The sequence below is a fragment of the Pseudophryne corroboree genome, chromosome 6 (genome assembly GCF_028390025.1).
Source record: "Pseudophryne corroboree isolate aPseCor3 chromosome 6, aPseCor3.hap2, whole genome shotgun sequence".
NCBI classification, from domain to species: Eukaryota; Metazoa; Chordata; class Amphibia; order Anura; family Myobatrachidae; genus Pseudophryne; species Pseudophryne corroboree.
In genome coordinates, this window is record NC_086449.1 from 640,549,389 (window position 1) to 640,568,581 (window position 19,193).

Below are 19,193 nucleotides of genomic sequence, written 5' to 3' on the forward strand. Positions count from 1 at the left end.
CTCCCCAGCTGAGCGCAACTATGCCATTGGCGATCAGGAGTTGCTAGCCATCAAGCTCGCTCTGGAGGAGTGGAGATACCTGTTGGAGGGAGCTTCCCACTCAATCACCATACTTACCGACCACAAAAATCTTTTATATCTCAAAGGCGCACAATGTCTGAATCCTCGTCAGGCCAGATGGGCACTTTTCTTCTCTAGGTTTGACTTTAAACTCCAGTTCTGTCCGGGTTCTCAGAATCGTAAGGCCGATGCCCTTTCCCGCTCATGGGAGCAAGAAAATGAGTCCGAGTCTGCAGACAAGCATCCTATTATTAATCCGTTGGCATTCTCCACGGTAGGGATGGACTCTACGCCTCCACCAGGGAAAAGTTTTGTTAAGCCAGTTCTAAGGAAGAAGCTCATGCATTGGGCCCATGCTTCCCGTTTTGCTGGACATACAGGCATTCAGAAAACCCTTGAATTTATTTCTAGGTCCTACTGGTGGCCAACTCTGAAGAAGGACGTTATGGAATTTATTGCCTCCTGCCCAAAGTGTGCCCAACACAAAGTCTCCCGCCAGTCGCCTGCGGGGCAACTGGTTCCATTATCTGTTCCCCGTCGACCTTGGACCCATTTGTCGATGGACTTTGTTTCCGATCTACCTATCTGCAACAAGTTTAATACCATCTGGGTGGTAGTTGACCGGTTCACCAAGATGGCACATTTCATCCCTCTCACCGGTCTTCCGTCAGCTTCCAAGTTGGCTCAAGTGTTTATACAAGAGATCTTCCGACTTCACGGTCTTCCTGAAGAGATCATCTCGGATCGTGGAGTACAATTTGTAGCCAAATTTTGGCGAAGTTTGTGTCAAGCCCTCCAAGTCAAGTTAAAGTTTTCCACGGCTTACCATCCTCAGACCAATGGTCAAACCGAGAGGGTGAATCAGGACTTGGAGGCCTTCCTCCGTATATATGTGTCTTCCTCTCAAGATGACTGGGTTCAACTCCTTCCTTGGGCCGAGTTCAGCCACAACAATCAATACCATTCCTCATCTTCTTCTACACCATTCTTCATTAATTATGGATTCCACCCTAAAGTCCCAGAATTCCAACCGCTTCCCGCAACTTCTGTTCCAGCAGTGGATGTCACCTTGCGTCAGTTTTCAAATAACTGGAGGAACGTCCGCGCAGCCCTGCTTAAAGCCTCATTCAGGTATAAGAAGTTTGCCGATAGGAAGCGTAGAGCGGTTCCTGCTCTCAAGGTGGGTGATCGTGTGTGGCTGTCCACGAAGAATTTGAGGTTGAGAGTTCCCAGCATGAAATTTGCACCTCGCTACATCGGACCCTTCAAGATTGAACAAGTCATCAATCCTGTTGCCTACAGGTTACAGTTACCATCCTTCTTGAAAATACCCAGGACATTTCATGTTTCTTTGTTGAAACCGCTGATCCTGAATCGGTTTCATTCCGCACTTCCTCCAGCTCCCAAAGTTCAGACTCAACGGGGAGTCGAGTACGAGGTGGCCAAGATTTTGGACTCACGTTTCCGTTACGGTCAGTTACAATACCTCATTGACTGGAAGGGCTATGGTCCTGAAGAACGCTCTTGGACCAATGCCTCAGACGTCCATGCTCCTGCCTTGGTCCGAAATTTCCACGCAAAGTTTCCTTTAAAGCCTAAGAAGTGTCCTGGGGCCACTCCTAAAGGGGGGGGTGCTGTCACGATCCGGGTATCTGGACGCCATTACTTACCCTTCAGATGCCTCCTAAGGCTGGCTCAGCGTTCCAGGACCGGATCCCGCTGTTCCTGAGTTTCCACATGCAGAATGTCAGAGTGGTGATTTCATCAGCCGCGGCCTCCGCTGTGCCCGCGTGGTTAAATGTGCGCTTGTCAGTCTGGCGTCTCCTGTCTCCTGTGGCCGGCGTCGCCATTACTGTTTCAATTCTCACATGGATTACAAACCAAACTTCCCTCCAAGTGTCTGCATGGGCGCAGCCATCTTGGATTTTGTCATCTGATCATTTCCACCAATCTGCTGTCTGTATTGTTGATTTGCATAATTGCCTAGCCAACCCCTTCCTTGCTGCAGGTATAAGTAAGCTGTGCCTGAGCAAGGAAGGCGTCAGTGCTTTGGTTGTCTAACCTAGTTCCAGTTTGTCTCTCTCCTGTGGTTGTCTTCCAGGTTCCAGCTCCTGTCTCCAGACTTCTGCTATAGAGACCCGCACCAGCATTCCATCTGCGGTGTAGCCTGACTCTCCGATCCATTCTGGACTCACCTATTTCCAGTTTCATCAATCACCTGCTTCCAGCAGTGTACAGCTTCTCTTAAAGGGCCGGTGTCCTTTCTGCAGTTTACCACTCTCCACCGGTATTATTATTTCACCGCTCTCAAACTCCAAACTTCATCAATCACCTGCTTCCAGCCCAGCTTCCAGCAGTGTACAGCTGCTCTTAAAGGGCCGGTGTCCTTTCTGCAGTTTACCACTCTCCACCGGTATTATTATTTCACCGCTCTCAAACTCCAAACTTCATTATTATTTCATCGCTCTCAAGTTTGTTTATTATTTAACTGGTTCCAGCCAGTATCCACTCCGTACCAACAACAGTCTGGTTCCAGCCAGTATCCACAGCAGCCGTTTTATCTTCAGCAACCCAGCCTTTCCTGGAACACCAGCTGGTACGATCCTGGGTTCTCTCCATTGCTACAGTCAGGCCTGGTAAGGACTTTCCAACTAGAAGATTATTAGAACTGTCTCACTCTACCAGTGCCTGTGGCCCTTGCCACCCTGTAGTACCCAGGAATTGTATTTATCCTCTGTTGACTTTTATGTTTTCTTTACTGCTGCTGTGTTACGGAGTTTGTCATAATAAACATCATTGACTTTTATCCTGGTTGTCGTGGTCACGCCTTCGGGCAGTTATTCTACATGTTACTTACATGTCTAGGGGTCTGATACAACCTCCCAGGTTCCGTTACATCTCAGCCCCTACAACTGAGGCTGCCTCCCGTCAGCTCAGGCCCTCAGTTGTGACAGCCTGATTGATAAGCAGAGGCGGTCACGGGGCGGGAGGGGGCCAGCTAACAGTAAGAACCGTGGTCGGGACAACGGAGGCCTGGCAGGGAGCTACTCATCAGGTACAAAATCATCGCCACTGTGCAATGGTTTTGTACCTGTGCGAGGGGGGGGGGGATCTAGGGCCAGTCATGCGGGGCGGACTAACCCTGTGCTGGGCGGGTGGCATATAATGATTCAGTCTGACTCAGTGTAGTGATACCGGCTGTGGGCCCCTTCAGTGTGGCGGGGCCCTGGTGCATTGCACCGGTTGCACCGCTGTAAGTTCTGCCCCTGAACCTACGATAATAGCCCACCAGACCAAAGAATGTCCTGAGTTGCGACTTACATTTTAGCCTAGGAATGTGAGGACTGCTTCCACCTTGTGGGTTGAGGTTTAACTTGCCCTTGGCATACGATAAACCCCAGATACTTTGCCTCCACAATTATGATGGCACACTTCTCCAGGTTAGCTGTGAACCCTTGTGCCTGTGGAGACTGTAACACTGCACCCACCTTTGGAAGGTGCGACCTTATACTGGAACAAACCCACTGGGGTATAGAAGGCTGTCGTTGCTTTGGCAGCTTCCATCAGAGGAATTTGCCTGTACCCCTTTCAGTAAATCTAGCGTGGTGAGATACTGGCTTATTGCTAAGTTTCTACCAGTTCATCAACCCGGGGCATAGGATAGGAATTAAACTGAGGAACTTTATTTAACTTTCTGAAGTCATTACAGAATCTCAAAGCTCCAAAAGGCTTGGGCTCTAAAACAGTGGGATTATTCCATTCACTGTTTGACTCCTCTATGACCCCCAAGCGCCAGTTCCTGTTTTACTGCTGCCTGTTGTGCCTCAGGTATACAATATGGCCTTTGCTTCATCACCACCCCGGGTGGAGTAACATAGTCATGCTGTATGATTTGAGTCTTCCCCGGGAGGGCAGAGAACACAACCTGGAACTGTGCTACTAAGTTTACCACTTCTTGTTTCTGGCTAGGACTTAGCACCTGACATTCTGGGGTTTTCACGGCCACTAAAGAGGGCTGACTGGCACTTTCTTTCCAAAGCTTCAACAAATTCACATGGTAAACTTGTACCTCTTTCCTTCTACCTTCCTGCCATACCTAGACACAAGTATCAATACCTTGTCGCCCCTATTAAAGGTCCGGTTGACAGCAGTAACGTCATGACTGCGTTTTTGATGCTGTTGAGCCTATACCATATGCTTGGTCAGAAGTGGCGCAATTTGCCTTAGACAGACATAAAACTGAACGATGATGGGCTCTTGGGACAATTGCTGCTCCCACCCTTCTTTTAATAGATCTAGTATCCCCCTGCGTTGTCTACCATAGAGGAGTTTGAAGGGGCTTAACCCCATAGAGACTTGGGGTACCTCTCAAGCTGCAAACATTAGCATTAGCTAAGGTAAGAGTAGGTCCCAATCTCGCTTCTCCTGTGACACTGCCCTGTTCATCATCTGCATAAGGGTTCTGTTAAAGCATTCGACCAAGCCATCTGTCTGCGGGTGGTAAACTGAAATGGTAATTCTATCCACCTTTAACAGGCGACACAGGAATTTCATTAATTTAGACACAAAAGGGGTACCTTAGTCGGTCAGAACCTCTTTTGGTATTCCTAGATGGGTATACAGCATCAACAATTCCTGGACAATAGTGCTAGATTTCATGTTACATAGTGGTATGGCCTCCGGGTACCCGGTGGCATAGTCCACCGTCACCAATATATACTGATGCCCATGATCCGATTTTTCTACTGGCCATAAAAATTGGCTCAATAGGCATGGAAATTATATGCAGGAAAACCAAGGGCGCCCAAAATATATACTGATGCCCATGATCCGATTTTTCTACTGGCCATAAAAATTGTCTCAAAAGGCACGGAAATTATATGCAGGAAAACCAAGGGCGCCCAAAATTCTGTCTGGGGTGCATTCTTTTGGTACACTGGGCATTCCTGACAATGGGGGTAATTCCAAGTTGATCGCAGCAGGATTTTTGATAGCAATTGGGCAAAACCATGTGCACTGCAGAGGGGGGGAGGGGGGGGGGGCAGATATAACATGTGCAGAGAGAGTTAGATTTGGGTGGGTTATTTTGTTTCTGTGCAGGGTAAATACTGGCTGCTTTATTTTTACACTGCAAATTAGATTGCAGATTGAACACACCCCACCCAAATCTTACTCTCTCTGCACATGTTATATCTGCCTCCCCTGCAGTGCACATGGTTTTGCCCAATTGCTAACAAATATCCTGCTGCGATCAACTTGGAATTACCCCCAATATTTTTTTACTGCAGCATGAATGCCTGGCCAGGAGAACCATAGCTGGATACGCTGGAGAGTTTTCTGCTCCCCTAATTGCCCACCCCATAAATGCATGTGAGCCGCCCTCAGTACCAGCTGCTCGTGTTTTCGGGGAATCAGCAACTGGTCTGTTACCTTGCAAATAAGTTACAAGGTAAAAAATAATTTTTCACATAAAGTAAGGTACACCTTCAGGTGGTAAAGCAGAGTTTACCTTACCATTTACCACTACCACATTTTATAATGTATTGGACAAGTTGCCATCTTTATGTTGATCTCGCCTAAAGTCCTGCAAAGACACTCTTTCACGAATGAGGGACCAATGTGTCTCAATCTCACTGGCAAGAGAAGGCCTTACAGTCATACAACCTTGGCTTCCAGCAGATCTTGGCCCCTGGGACAACTCAACCTCTGTCTGTCTGCCAATGTCATGCCAGGTAACAAACTCCTGAAACAGTGGGAAGTCCTGGACCAGGATTAGTGGTTAAGGAGGTTTGGAAGCTACTGTGACTACCATTTTTACTGGTCTTCCTTTAATCACCACCGGCAGGTGCACTTGTGGGCATTCTTCTATGTCCCCAAGTATACATAGCACCTTTACCAGAAGTACAACCTGGCCAGACCAGGGAGGAACCAGGTTAGCAGAGATGAAAGACAATTCACTGCCAGTATCAACCAAAGCCCAGATATCCCAGCCTTCAATCTGTACCATAAGACAAAACAGTGTAGTTTTAGCTGGGGAAATAATTCCAGCCACCATACTGACTACAGGTTGTGCTGTTTTCCCTGAGCTGCAATCCAATAGCACACCCTGCTTTAGGCAGTACCACTGTGCATGACTGGGCTCCCTGCACTCAAAATATATGACTGGACACGGGCTGTTTGGTTTAACAATGGGGATAACAATTTGGTTTAACAATGGGGATCTGGGTACTGGGCTTAGGTACTGGCTGTAACCCTTGCTTGGCTTTATTCAATTTTCCCATGGTCAAGTACCTCTCAATCACCACTTCTAACTCCTCAATTGTCTGGTGATCAGCCTGCAGGGCCCAGTGTTTTACACCACGGTCTAATACCCGTATAGCATGGTCTAGAACCACCACTCCCACTACCCACTGAGCAGAGTATTTATCTGTCTGTAGCCAGGTTTTACTCAGTTTGGCCAATTATGCCAGTTTGACCATTGGCGGCTCAGATGGGTTCAGCTGCAACTCATAATATTCTTGGGCTTTGCTGGGACCTGTCACCCCAATCCTGCTGAGTATAGCCTCCTGCAAGCAAGGATAGGAGCTGCATTCAGACAACTTTAACTCAACATAGGCTCTCTGTGAATCCCCTGTGCTATAAGGAGCTAATCTAACCCTTGATTTCTGATATCAAATATATTGCCCAAGTCAAGACTAGTTAATCCTTGCAAAACTAAAGCTACAGTACTTATTCAAAATTGTAAATTATAATATGGTGTTTGGGCCCACTTTGCCAGTGTATTTCATGCCCAAAACAGCATTGGCCCAAGCAAAATACAAGTGGGTCATATGTAAGTGACCACCCTCTGTTGATTTCAGGTGTCAAATTTGTGGCCCAAGACTGGTTAACCCTTGCAAAACTACAGCTGCTTATTCAAAATGGTAAAATATGGTGTTTGTGCCCACTTTGCCAGTGTATTTCATGCCCAAAACAGTGTTGGGCCAAGCAAAATACAAGTGGGTCATATGTAAGTGACCACACTTTGTTGATTTCAGGTGTCAAATTTGTGGCCCAAGACTAGTTAACGCTTGCAAAACTACAGCTACTTATTCAAAATGGCAATTTATAATATGGTGTTTGTGCCCGCTTTGCCAGTGTATTTCATGCCCAAAACAGCGTTGGGCCAAACAAAATACAAGTGGATCATATGCAAGTGACCACCCTCTGTTGAATTCAGGTGTCAAGTTTGTGGCCCAAGACTGGTTAACCCTTGCAAAACTACAGCTGCTTATTCAAAATGGTAAAATATGGTGTGTGTGCCCACTTTGCTAGTGTATTTCATGCCCAAAACAGCGTTGGGCCAGGCAAAATACAAGTGGGTCACATGCAAGTGACCACGTTCTGTTGATTTCAGGTGTCAAATTTGTGGCCCAAGACTAGTTAACCCTTGCAAAACTACAGCTGCTTATTCGAAATGGTAAAATATGGTGTTTGTGCCCACTTTGCCAGTGTATTTCATGCCCAAAACAGCTTTGGACCAAGCACAATACAAGTGGGTCATATGTAAGTGACCATGCTTTGTTGATTTCAGGTGTCAAATTTGTGGCCCAAGACTAGTTAACCCTTGCAAAACTACAGCTACTTATTCAAAATGGTAAAATATGGTGTGTGTGCCCACTTTGCCAGTGTATTTCATGTCCAAAACAGCGTTGGGCCAGGCAAAATACAAGTGGGTCATATGCAAGGGACCCTACTCTGTTGATTTCAGGTTTCAAATTTGTGACCCAAGACCATACTTGCCTGCCTGACCCTCTCCATGAGGGAGAAAATGCTCTGTTCCTGGACTTTCCTGGTAATGTATGATTGCCATCACCTGTGGTGAAACACCTTTCTTATCAATTAACTAGCTCACCACAGGTGATGGCAATCATACATTACCAGGAAAGTCCAGGAACAGAGCATTTTCTCCCTCATGGAGAGGGTCAGGTAGGCAAGTATGCCCAAGACTCATTAACCCTTGCAAAACTGAAATATCTGAATAAGAAGCTGGAGCTTGAATAAGAAGTGAATAAGAAGCTAGTGCTTGAATAAGAAGTGAATAAGAAGCTAACTTCAGCCTCGTAGGACTGCACCACTGTGTCACTACATATATGCATATAGATAGTGTCCTCCCTCTTACCTTAAACCATCACCTGGCAGCACACCGCTGATGCTCCTCCCGCCTCTCTCCCATGCTGCAATGCAGGCACATTGCCGTGTAACCCCACCCCCTACTCAGACTCCACATCTCTCCTTTTTTAGTTGCACTTTTTTACAGTTTGCGGTGCACTTTTCCCTGCAGCTGTAATCGGCAAGCATGAGGTCGGTGCAGTGGAGCAGGGAAGGTGCCCCTTCAGCTGCACTGTGCAAGACAGGCTGGGAAAGTCTGATCAGGGCTTCCCTGTTGGCAGAGCCGGCCACAGGCATAGGCAAACTAGGCAATTGCCTAGGGCATTTGATATGTCTAGGGGCATCAGCAGCTTCTGCTGATTAAAATGATATGCAGCATGCCTATATTCTGTGTGTAGCATTTCATATGCAGATACAGCCACAGTCTCACACAGTATATAGGCATGCTGCATATCTATTTAATCAGCAGAATCTGCTTGTGCACCCTAGCCACATAGCAATTCAAATAAGATGCATTTTCATAAAAAAAGTGCCCAACATTAGCACTGAGGCAAGATTTATGAGGACACATCTGTATCCAAGCAGAGGCAGAGGTCACAGTGTTAGTGGCATTGTAAGTGCTGTGTGCATGTGAGTGGGTTGGTTGTGCAGTAGTGTTCGGAATATGTGTAAGAAGCATTATGTGTGTCATGTAAAAATGCATTAATAATGTGCAACATATGTGTAAGTGGCACTATGTGTGTCATTATGTGTATAAGGGCATTAATAATGTGCGGCATATGTGTATCAGGGTACTACTGTATGTGTGTCATTATGCGTATAGGGACACTAATAATGTGCGGCATATGTATAAGGGACATTATGTGTAAAAGGACAATTATATAGCTTGTCATAATGCGTAAGGTGCATTATGTTTATAAGGACATTAATAATGTGTCTCGTGTGTAAGGGGCATTACTCTGTGGCATTATGTGTATAAGGTGCGCAACTATGTGTCGTTGCATATAGAAAGGGCACTACTGTGTCGTCTAATGTGAATAAAGAGCAATAGGGTGTGGTGTAATGTGAATAAGGAGCAATTCAGTGTGATGTAATGTGAATAAGGGGCTCTACTGTGAGGAGTAACGTTTATAAGGCAAAGTGATACTACTGTGGGATGTAATATGAATTATGGACACTATCGCATGATCAAAATGTGAATAAAGTTGCAGTACTGTGTGGCGTAATTGGAATTGGGGTTACTATTGTGTGGCCATGCCCCTTGCCAGCAAAAACACACCCCTTTTTGGGCTGTGTGCCAAATGTGCAACCTGTTCCTATTTAAAATATAGAGGGTACAAACACCAAAATAAGGACTGCTATGGGTGAGGGGTGATGATGCTGGGAAAGAGGTGCAAGGTCAGAGGCGGAACCAGCGGTGGTGCTAGGGGGCACCAGCCAAAATCTTGCCTAGGGCATCATATTGGTTAGGGCCGGCTCTGCCTGTTGGGATGATAAAAGTATTACACTTAAGATTGGATCTCTTAGGGGGAGATGTACTAAGCAATGAAAAGAGTGGAGAAGTGAGCCAGTGGAGAAGTTGCCCATGGCAACCAATCAAGTTTGAAGTAACACTTATAATTTGCAACTGATTGGTTGCTATGGCTCACTTCTCCACTCTTTTCACTATTTAGTACATCTCCCCATTAATGTGCTATAGGCATTGCTATTTTGTGGACCTGCCCCAGGATCTGGATAATAGGTCGACCACTAATGGTCAACATGGGCAAAAAGGTCGACATGGTAATGGCCGCCACAGCATGTGGACGACGTGAGGGTTTTTTTTACAATTTTTTTTTTTTTTTTTTCATTTTTCTACTTTTTCATACTTTACCATCCACGTGGACTATGACTGGTAATAGTAACCTGTGCCGAGCGCAGAGGTAGCAGAACAAAGTACCTTGCCCACAACTGCGAGCCATGCAAGGGGGGACGTGGAGCACTAACTGGGGTTCCCGGTCATTTTACATAGTAAATGTCAATTTATTTTTTAAAAACACCCCTCATGCAGGGCCGGCTCTTTCATTAGGCAGCTTTAGGCGGCTGCCTAGGGGCGCCGGCCCTTGGAGATCACCACTGAATTCGTCAAGCAATAAATTGAAGGATGTCTCTGTACGAGACATCCTCCTTTTACACTGCACTGGCAGCGGCTGCAGGTTAAATCAGGTACAGCTGCCACTATCAGCCTGCGCTGCATAGTGCCTCAGCGCTTCCTCCGTGCCGACACGTGTATCATCAAGTCATGTGATGGCACATAGGAGGCAGATGTAACTATGGCTCCCAAGGGGCGCCCCCACGGTCGCTCCTCATAGCCCTGATGCACCTCCTCCAGGCCCCTGGATCCTGGCTCTCCAGCGGCAAGCAGAACCTGACTACATGTCTGCACCCAGCAGCAGCGTTGTAATGCTGCTGCCGACTGTAAGAGGAACCATGATGAGGGAAAACAACATAAGGCAAGTAACCCATGGAGACTTCTGCAGGACCACAGAGGGTGAGGGTTTGCACAGCATATTAGAGGAAACACAGGAACATAAAAATATGTGTAGCTGCGTATATATGTACAGTATGTATACACATACAATTAAATATGCCCACCAGATGTATATCACTCAGCATAAAAGTGAAACTGGCCTCAGTGTCCTATTCGATTCCTAATATGCCACCTAACATTTACACATATTACAATATATCTTTTTATTTTAAAAGTCCTTGATTGTCATCTCTTTTCTCTGTCTATGTATAATGATACCTCCGAGAGGTGGTGAGGCGGGGGGGTTGCAGATTAGGGGGCGCTAGGATGAAACTTTGCCTGGGGTGCAGAGAGACCTTGCACCGGCCCTGCCCTCATGTCGATATTTTCCTGAGTTGGCCTTTTCCGTGTCAACATTTTGTCCATGTTGACCTAGTGCATGTCAACCTTTTGAGGTCAACCTAGACACTGTTGACTTTTTTAAAGTCAACCCAATGATCCACACCCCATAGCCCCTTTCAGGTTGAGGTTTAGTAAACTCTTTTGGTGGTGAATCCCCCCTCACATCCAGGATTACCCATAATGTTTTACACAGTCACATGCACACAAATACACACACTAGTGATAGTGAATCCTGTAAGCACATAAGGCTGATCAGCAATCTGAGTGGGCTAACCATAAGCCTGGTAGACACACAACCTGTCCGTCATAAAATATGTGGACAAATAAAAGCAAATCTTGTCCCGCACCACACAACTGGTCCTAAGGATGACATAGAAACACAACATCATTTTATTTTATTTTCTAAATTTCTTAATAAGAAACTTTTGGCTTAGAGGTGCCGTGAATAAAGTTCTGATACTCCAGGGTTTCGTGATTCAAAAAAGTTTGGAAACCACTGCCCTACCCCCATACTCTCTCTCCATATTCAGCAAGTGTGAAACAGTCAGATCAGTGGAGGTGATTCAGACCTGATTTCTGGGCTGCTAAATTTGTTGTCCTGCAATCATATAGTCGCCGCCCAGTGGGAGTGTATATTCGCCGTGCAAGTGTGCGATCGCATGTGTACGCCGAGCTGCTAAAAAATCCCTCAGTCAGTGGACTCTGTTCGCACCTCACTCACCATTAAATGATTTTTCTATTGTGTGCAGGGTGTACGCAGCCCAGGACTTACTCCTACAGTGCGATAAGAATGGGCTGATCATGTCCGGAGCTGACGTCACACACCCTCCCTGAAAACGCTTGGGAACACCTGCGTTTTCCCTGACACTTCCAGAAACTGGTCAATTACCACCCTCAAATGGCCTCTTCTTGTCAATCATCTTGCAAACGCCCGTGTGAATGAAATTTTTGCACCAACGTGCGCATTGTGGTGCATACTCATTCGCAGTTAATCACTAATCGCCTGCTGTACGAAAACACACAGCAGCGATCAGGTCTAGTGTTTTTTACATCATTATCAGCAGGCTGTAACATCTCTCTGCATGATCACTTTCATGTTCATTTGGTCATTGTGGTGGCCTCTAGCGGCCACCGGCGCACATAACAGAAGGTGAGGAGCAGTTAGCCAATTATTATATAGAATGTGTATTTATTGAGAAAGAACATAGGGCCTAATTCAGACCTGATCATAGATGTGCTAAATTTAGCACATCTACGATCAGCTTCTCTGACATACGGGGAGATGCCCAGCACAGGGCTAGTCCGCCCCGCATGTCAGGCCCTACCCTGCCGCACAAGTACAAAAGCATCGCACAGCGGCGATGCTTTTGTACTTGAAGAGTAGCTCCCTACCAGCGCAGCTCGTGCTCGCTTGCAGGGAGCTACTCGTCGCTGTCCGGGTCTCAGTGGCTGCGTGTGATGTCACGCAGCCACCGCGACCCGCCCCCCACAAGGTCCGGGCACGCCTGCGTTGCCCGGAAAGCGCCCATAAAATGGCGGCCAAACACCGCCGGCCCGCCCCCTCCCACCCAGCGACCGCCTCTGCCTGTCAATCAGGCAGAGGTGATCGCAGGACTGAGATGGCTGTCTGGCATGCGCCGGCGCACTGTGGCACCGACACATGCGCAGCTCAGACCTGATTGGCTGCTGTGTGAAAACGCACAGCAGCAATCAGGTCTGAATTAGGCCCATAGTTTGCACAGGCTGATACATCATCATATGAGCTGTGTACATGAACACAACACCTGCCACCATGACTCCAGTACAAATTCTCCATATATTTCTAAACATGGCAGCGGGCCTCTTGTGGACACAGCTAGGCTGTGCTGGCAGGAGGCTACTCTATTTTTAGCGATCACGCTGAAATTGCGGTGCAGCCGCAATTTCAGCGTGGTCTCAGTGGGGATGGATAGCATACTGGGTGGCCTTGCCCTGCAATGGGCAGCCCCCAACATGCGATCAAAAGGATTCCAAATTCTGCTACTTAGCAGAATTTGCAATCCTTACTGAATTGGGTCCTAAGTCCATCTAGGTCGAATACATTTGCTTGGGTGGTTTTCTCTGTAAGTTACTTTTTCACTTAACTGTATTAAAAACAACATCTGAGGACCACAAGAAACATCACAAAGTGTACTCATCATCTCCTGCCCTGGACAATGTAACTTGCTAATTTTATTTCTCATTACTTGTTTATCCAGAAATCCCTTATGAGCCTAAATATCATTAATGTCAGTGGAGTGCCTGAAAGTAGAGTTCATTTCTTGTCACCACATATCGCAATGAGCCAATTTATCTAAATATTCTTGGCATGAAGAGTGGCTCAGATAAGAGCTCCTTCCAGCAAAGAAAACATAGGGGGTCATTCCGAGTTGTTCGCTATTTTTTTCGTTCGCACAACATATTCGCAAAATTGCGATGCTGTTGTAAAATTGCGAACATCCGCCCCCAACGTAAATTTGCAATTTCGTACGCAGTACTACACATGGTAGGTGTATGCCAAATTACAACGCATTATTGCGAATCCAACGCATACGCACAAACATCATAGCAAAAATACAATGTCATCGTAGATTTACGCATTCCTCTTAAATATGCTAAGATTTGAGCAAACAAACGCACAGCAATGGTTTATTACCCCTAATTTAGATGTCACCTTGCAATTCAAACTCAGCAAGCGTCCCTCAATTATAAATCCAATTAGTGTAATAATTGATTGTGTGCATGACCAATTAAGTATGCAAAGAATACCTCAAGCAAACGTTGGAGGCATAATTGGACATTACCATGTTTGATTTGAAAGAAGTGCAAGAGATGTGTAAACTGTGCCTGACATAAATGTAGATAGCATAATTTTTTGTGTATGTTTAGTGTGTGAATGTATGTGTTTCCATTTTTGTTGTTATAAATAAGCTACTAACTAACCTAATTTTTATGTAACAACTAAGAATAAACCTCATAATTTGTTTGTTTTTTTTTTGTTAGGAAACCAATTTCTGCTTTGCAATATGCTTGAATATTTTTGTTTCAAAAACAACACAAGCGCATAACATTACATTTTTTATTTTATTTAGTCAACAATATTTTTTTTTAATAAACATAATTTTTTTTTTTTTGTTTAAATTAAATTATCCAAATTATTAACTTCGGCCAACATGGCCTCCAAATGTGATTTAAGCCTTCCCACGATGGCTGCCAGTCTTGTGGGATCTCCAATGGCATCATCTGAAATTCAGAGTAAAAATGAAAATTAAAACATCACTCACATTACCTATTACATCACAATTCCACAAAGCACACTTTCATATCAAATGATATACATCATGGATGTATAAATGACTAAACATTAGCATACCAACACACAAACATACTCAGCAATGTTTGTCCTTGCAAAATTACAATGTGTAAAAGTCTACCACACCATGATGTACATGTACTAAGATGGGAGTTATATTTAGGGTGTGATGTTGTCCATAGCAACCAATCACATTCGACTTCTCTTCTAGAAAGTTGAAAATAACTAACTTTGTTTTGTTTTGGTTGCTATGGTAAACATCCCATCTTGAATCACACCCCCAAATTAGTACATGTAACCCCATACTGGTCTTCATTCACCCTCTGTAGTGAAGCAGACTTGTTTTTTGTGCTGTTTTGACCTGCATCATCACAATGCATATCAACATCTTCAGAAGGACAACATATCCTAGCATGCCCACACTCCCTGAAAGGCTGCCTTACAAAATAAATAAGGTCAAACAGGTTTTAAAAAAGCAAATAAGCATTTTGTGAGTGTAACTTTCACAACACAAATCATTGTGTCGTTAGGCTGGCTAACAAAGTGACTCCTGCGAATTTTGGTTGAAAAGATTGCAATAGCCAAGCTCAATTGTAAAAGTAAAATCACACAATAAATAAAACTCTGATCTAAATGTGTTGCATATAATGTTTCACATACAAACCTTGTTGTGCAGGCAAACCTGTCGACATAGTCATTATCAACCAGATGTAGACACTGTACATATAATGTCCCGCACACAAATGTGAATGCATCATCCATACCATGATGAAGAAGACAAGCATTTAACCTAGACAAAAGATTGGCCACAGTACAACAATGCTTTTTTTTTTTGTTGTATTTTTATTTATTTAAAATAAGGAATGTGTGCGAACTTACTCTCCTCTGCCACTTGGCCACCTCCCTCTAGTGGCTCTGGGGCCTCTGCTGCCCATTCTGTAGGTGTTGTTGGCTGGCTGGGTGATGGAGGCTGGATGGGGGATAGGTGCTGGCTGGGGGATGTAGGCTGGAGGGGAGAGATTGGCTGGATGGGGGATGGGTGCTGGATGGGGGAAGGCGGCAGGATGGGTGAAGGAGGGTCCAATTGTGTGACAGGATGGAAGGGGGAGGTTCTTTCAGAGTGGGTTTGGGAATGATAGGGTGAGGGTGGTGGTGTGTTTTGTTGGGACACAGCGGGTGAGGGGGGCAGAGAGGGGAATTTTGCAAAAGAATGGGATTGGGCTGGAGAGGGGGTGTGGGCTTGAGAGGGGGATTGGGAAAGAGAGTGTGCTTGGGCTGGAGAGGGGGATTGGGCAGGAGAGGGGGTTTTGGCTGGAGAGGGGGATTGGGCAGGAGAGGCTGAGGTGGCTGGAGAGGGGGATTGGGCAGGAGAGGCTGAGGTGGCTGGAGAGGGGGATTGGGCATGAGAGGGGGATTGGGCAGGAGAGGCTGAGGTGGCTGGAGAGGGGGATTGGGCATGAGAGGGGGATTGGGCAGGAGAGGCTGAGGTGGCTGGAGAGGGGGATTGGGCATGAGAGGGGGATTGGGCAGGAGAGGGGGTGTGGGCTGGAGATGGTGATTGGGAAAGAGAGTGGGCGTGGGCTGGTGAGGGGGATTGGGAAAGAGAGGGGGTGTGGGCTGGTGAGGGGGATTGGGCAGGAGAGGGGGATTGGGCAGGAGAGGGTGAGGGTGATCGTGAAGGGGATGGGGCTGGATAAGGATGCAGTTGTTGCCTCCCAGCACCAGAACCTTGCCGTTGTGCTCGCCCTATAATGAGATATGTAAATTTTATATTACAACATATACATTTAGAACATCAGCATATTCCTATTACTCTGTTCTGTACCATGTTAAAGAGACAGGGGTAACATTACTAAGTTAGTAAAATATTTTTTATGGTGATGTTGTCCTTAGCAAACAATCATATTATAACTAAACTTTCTTAAACACCTTCTATCCAATAATAACTAGAATCTGAATTTTGGTTATAGCCAACATCCCCAGTTCTAAAATTCAACTACATTTTGTTTTTGTAAAAATCCACTGAGCAGGTTATTTGGTTCAGTTTTCAGCCTGTGTAGTAATTATGCACAACAACATACAGTCAGTACCATACCTCCCAACATGACCCTCTCCAGGAGGGACAGAATGTTCTGCTCCGTCACTTCTCTCTTAATGTATGATTGCCATCACCTGTGCTGAAAAATCTGGTTTAACAAAATTAAGTGACAAGGCCAGAAGCAGAGTATTCTGTTCCTCCTGGAAAAGGTCATGCTGGGAGGTATGCATCACTGCTTAACCTACCTACACACACTCATGCTAATTGTAGGTGTGCAAATTTTAGCACTCACACTTAATGAAAGTATGCAAAGGTTATGCGTAAAACCCGTCAAGGGCCGAAATGTAACTTACTGTGGACACGTAGGGTCCGGACCTGTTGGCGTAGCTCCGCCAACAGGTCTGGCGTAAGCCGTCTTAGGTCGCTCCAGCGCCTCTCCAACTGAATAATGCTCCTGCGGCTGCGGATGCGTGTCCTCAACAAGCGACGGACCTCCGCGTAGGCCTCCTGCTTAACCCGATTTGGGCCAAAACGCCCTACGCGGCCTACGCGTCGGTCCATCACAGACACCAGCACGCGGAGCTCCCGCCGGGTGAAGGGTGCTGCACGCATCATGGCAATGGCGTTTTCCTTATTTGGGCATATATTTATAGTGTGTGTTAGCATGTGATTGGTCTAAAATCTATGCTGTCATTTAAATAAACTTTATTGATGTCTGCAGTGCTGTGAAGAGCAGAGGGGTTAGTTAGCTCGAGCGGAAATACGCAGTCGCGGAAGAGCCTGATAATAAATGAAACTATTCTCACAAATCCAAAAACACAAACATACAAACACACACACACACACACACACACACACACACACTTTTGATTAAATTAAAACATAAATCTGTGTACTCACCGCATTTTGTGTTAACAATCAGCTGCACAGTCACAAAGTGACCAACATTTAGTATCATATGTTGTTGTTTATTTTAAAAGAAAACAGGATTAGAAAACAAAAGAATAAAAAAAACACTATTTAGCAACGTCACAAGATGAAACAAAGAATAAAAACATTGTAAGGTTAACATGTTAGATTATTGTTACAAAATTAAAAAAATAAAAAACACACACACCAAAACAATTACACAATGACCTTACAATAGCTACCTAAATGACATCAGAGAAAAATGAGCATAAGCAGACAGTGTTTTTTTGTAATTTGCAAAAAATTAACAAAATACACTATACCTGAAATATTCTTGCACAATGCTTGCCCTTACTTCACTTCCCCTCCGGGAAACACTCCCCCCACCGAATCTCCGGCCAACCCCTGGCTCCTCATCTGGCAATTCCTCTGTGTGAGGAAGCTCAACGCGACTCCTTACAGCGATGTTATGGAGTATAGCGCACAGGACCACTATTTTACTTGCCATCTCCGGCGAATACATGATGTCGCCACCAGTGCGGTGGAGCACACGAAAGCGTCCTTTAAGGACCCCAATTGTGCGCTCCACTAGCTGACTAGTGGCAGTAAGCGCGGAGTTAAATGCCGTCTGTGGTCCTGGCCTGGGCTTACGGTAAGGAGTCATGAGCCAGGGGGTGCAAGGATATCCACAGTCTCCTGTTTGATGAGAAGATAAAATTAGAAAGAGAATATTTTTTATTTAAAATAAAATTGTTGTTAAATTTGGCCAAAAACTCACCCAATAACCACATGTCTTGTCGTTGCCTTGATCTTAATCTCTGCCATATCCCTGATTGTCTAATTACATAGGCATCATGTGAGTTTCCCGGGAACTTGGCATTCAGGGAAAGGATCTGGAGGGATGGCCCACAAACAACCATTACATTCAGAGAATGAAACAGTTTCCTGTTTCTATAAATTTCTTCATTATGTCTTGGTGGCACAATAGCTACATGTGTGCCATCCACAACCCCAATAACATGTGGGAAGCGACTACCACCTTCCTCAAATTGCCGCTTCACCACATCTAGGGCACCATCATCCAAAGGCATAGCAATAAATTGCTTTACACGCTTTATGAAAGCCTGGCTGACACGCCGCAGGACCTTACTGAACTGGCCCTGCCACATGCCAACCAGGTCTCCCACAACATGTTGGAATGAACCAGTGTCAACAAAATGTAACACAGCAAGGAATTGTGTCAATGGTGGTATTGCTGTAGGATACCGAATTGAAGACTCCAGATCACTCTCTATTATGGAGAGAGTGTCTAGGATTAGATGAGGTGGCAGCCTGTATCTACGCAAAACCACATCATCTGGCATCCCAAAAAGGAGGACACGGGTATGGAAAATTGGTGGCCTAGCACGCCTCCGTTGCCTTGGTTGATGAGGAGCCGGTTGCGGTTGGCGGGCTGGCAGTAGGGGTGGGAGTGCTTTCGTGGGTTGGGGTGGGAGGGCTTCAGCAGCCACAAATACCGACATCACCAACTTAAAATAAAGGTAAGAATATTGAGAATAAGACAATTAAAAAACACACATTGACATCCATAATAAAAGTAAAAGTGTCTGGGTGTTAACTTACTGCAGGAGCATACGACATTTCTTTTGGAATCAATTAAGGCCCAAGTACAAATTGTGAGAAAAAAGTGAAAGCACAAATTAGATTATTGTTTCAAACATAGGTTATCAAAACAAAACATACCCATGTAATAACATCAACAATATATATTCAAACAACTTAGTATAAATAAT